At 32.0% G+C, this 3242-nt stretch overlaps 1 long non-coding RNA gene across 2 annotated transcripts in view; it reads right to left on the bottom strand.

Annotated features, from left to right (window-relative positions):
- The window catches only part of LOC112502034, a 19809-nt gene extending 16965 nt beyond the window's left edge, over positions 1 to 2844 (bottom strand). For both annotated transcript variants that reach the window (XR_003067608.1, XR_003067607.1), the window contains exons 1-3: positions 2610 to 2844; positions 2475 to 2501; positions 2316 to 2371 (exon numbers count right to left, since the gene is read on the bottom strand). This is a non-coding gene — a long non-coding RNA (uncharacterized LOC112502034). The remainder of the gene's footprint in view (positions 1 to 2315; positions 2372 to 2474; positions 2502 to 2609) is intronic.
- Positions 2845 to 3242: the final 398 nt, after the last annotated feature.

Here is a 3242-nt window from a genome sequence, read left to right as displayed (position 1 = left end):
GAAGGCGTTTGAATTCGATTTGTGCTTAAATCATGCAAGATCAACATCCTAACAACAATCCCCTTATAATTTTCTTAGATTGGTATACTTCTCATTACTAATCCCCTAAATGTGTTTTTACCCCACCCCTAAACAATTCATACCTGAGAGACATCATTTTTGTCAATCCTCAAAAACACCCTTAAATTTTTGCTTAGATACAAATTCGTTTTTATCTTAGGACAGTTACAACACTCTTAAATTACTAACATCCAACATATTCCTATTCATTGAGTTACGTTAAAAGCTCATTAAGATTGGATCCTCCAACTTGTCCTTTAGCGTCAGAAACAAATCCTATGAAACTTTTAAAGTATCCTTGCATTGTCCACGGAATATTCTAGCATATATCATACTCAAGATCACAACAATACTTTCATACATCAACTTACTTTATATACTACACTAATAACATTGCTAACATCCAACGCCAACTCGGTCACCCTCACTTTTAGTTTAGTTACCTCTTTATTATATGATAGTTTCAAAGCTTTTGATGTACCATGAACTTCTAACTCAGTTGATCATCATTCCCTTCATAATATCACCATACTAATATACGATGTGATTCTTTGACCTTAAACATCCAAATATCTTTCAATACTTCATAAAAAATGCATATGTTTTTCAGGCATACGACGACATTAACAATATTTCATTTAACATCAATAACTTTAATTAGCATCAATTATCCAGGTTTTAACCATAAGAAGGCATTTGAATTCAATTTGTGCTTAAATCATGCAAGATCAACATCCTAACACAATCACCCTTATAATTTTCTTCGATTGATATAGTTCTCATACCTAATCCCCTTAATGTATTTTAYCCCGTCCYAAWCGATTYAGACCTGAGAGACACGACTACCCTAGTCGTTTCTTATATTCAACACATGGAAATCATTTTTGTCAATCCTCAAAAGTTAAATATTTAATAAAAAGAACTCCCAATTACCCTTAAATATTTGCTCAGATACAAATTCGTTTTATCTTAGGACAATTACTAAAATCATAGATTACCAATATCCAACCTATTCCTATTCATTGATTTAGGTTAAAGCCCATTAAGATTGGATCCTCCAACTTGTCCTTTAGCATCAGAAACAAATCCTATGAAAATTTAGAGTACCCTTGCATAATCCATAGAATATTCTAGCAGATATCGTACCCAATATCACAACAATACTTTCATACATCAACTTCCTATATATACTACACTAATAACATTGCTAACATCCAACTCCAACTCATAATGCAATTGATTTCCCTTAATTCATAAGGCATTTGATCTGCCATGAACCTCTACCTGAAAGAGGTGGTCATTGCATCTTTTGCATCAGTAATATCAAATACACATACACATTTGTATGTCTTCTCTTAATGTACATAGCATGCCTTAAACATCTTCTATTTACTTCATTTCACTTCTACTGCTGCTGCTTACTAGTTTGAATTTGTTTGTTTTGGTAGAAGTCTCCAACACAATAGATTTGATCCCAACATCCCAATCATCCTTGATTCTATACCTTCAAATTATAGGCCAGTTTTTTTATATCTGCAATAGCCCAAGCACAATAAAATCTCCAAAATTTCACTAATTATGAATGTTTAATTTACCAGCTATCTTTGATTATCCAACCAACAATCTCCTCTATATCCTGTTTTTTCATTCAAGCTCAAGTTTTCTTACCTGTTCTTCTCTAAAACATTGAGATTGTCCCAGAAAAATCGTTAAAATCCTTATTATTTCCCATATGAAAGCCGTTTTAGTCAATCGTTATAGTAATAAATCATACATTAATAAATTACTCACAATCATCCTTCAATTAGACTTTAGATCCAGACTTTTGTAATCAGATACTATATTCATGACGATTCTAACATCCAACATGGCAACATATACTTATTAATGCCATTTATTTCTCTTTTAACTTCATCAGGAACGAGGATCTTACTAAGAAAAATTTGCAGTATCCTTAATTGCTCACATATCGCTGATCACCCTCTTTATATATACAACCTCCAAGTTATATAGGACTTTTATGTGGATAACCGGTTACCTAATTACAGAAACAAGACATGAACGCTTGTATGTGACAATCGGCACTTGCAATCGTAAATATGTTTATTTACAAATATCATTATTTATTGGCATTAAGAAGTTATGGATACTACTGAAATTAATTACCATTAGGTGAATCAAAATAAATAACTGTACATGGGATTTACTAAAGAAGTTATGATTTATTATGAAAGAAGTGTAATAAGCCACCAAACCTGTAAGTCAAATACACTTGCTTCGAAAGAATTAAACTATGTGACAATCTGCATTGCTGCATGTTGGACAAATAAGATGTGATTAGAGTCAAGGAAATCAACATATATATACATATAAAGTAACAACCAACTAAAGTCTTAAATCAATGATTTTGTTACCTATAAAGAACCCGATCCTCTTAGAGCCTGTTTCATACGAAAAATTGAAGAAACAAAAAACATTAATCTTATGATGATCGATCAAGAACAGAAAAAAAAATCACAAAACATGGAAAACATTAAATTGATGATTACCGTGAGAACAAAAATCGATACAGAAACAGCCCAATGCCCGTTCCATACGGAAAATTGAAGCAAAATAAACATCAAGAACCCAGAAGATGGAAAGCATGAAATTGATGATTATCTTGAGAACAAAAAAAAAGAACAAGAAAAGAAGAAGGAGCAGATATTAAGGGAGAGAAGTAATGGCGTAAGCGAGAGATGGTGTTGGAGTTGTGGGAGAAGGGAAAGATGATGATTATGTATACACCGTATCCTCCTTTTGACCGTTGAAAATCTATAAGATTCAGAAGGGGCATAAATTGGGTTGAATGCCTCGGGAATTCTAATTGATGTAAGTGCATCAAATGTTAATGTGAAATAATAATATATTTTATTATTACGACCTGAGATCATATGAGATCAATGGTTTTTCGTGAGACCCGTAAGATCAATTTTTAACTTTTGAATTAGATTTATAATCTGAAAATCTAAACATTCAAAAACGCCACGAGATTTCTCAATAATCACAAAATTGACATTGTGCAATTTAGACCGTTAGATCATTAACTTATGAAGTTAATCAATGAACATAAATTGGTCTTACAGGTCTCACGAAAAACCTTTGGTCTCACGTGAACCCATATATATATATATATATATATA

This window comes from Cynara cardunculus, unplaced genomic scaffold, assembly GCF_001531365.2.
Source record: "Cynara cardunculus var. scolymus isolate 2C unplaced genomic scaffold, CcrdV1 Un_Scaffold_853, whole genome shotgun sequence".
NCBI classification, from domain to species: Eukaryota; Viridiplantae; Streptophyta; class Magnoliopsida; order Asterales; family Asteraceae; genus Cynara; species Cynara cardunculus.
Note: the sequence above shows the minus strand (reverse complement) of the source record. Positions and strands in the feature narration are given on the sequence as shown.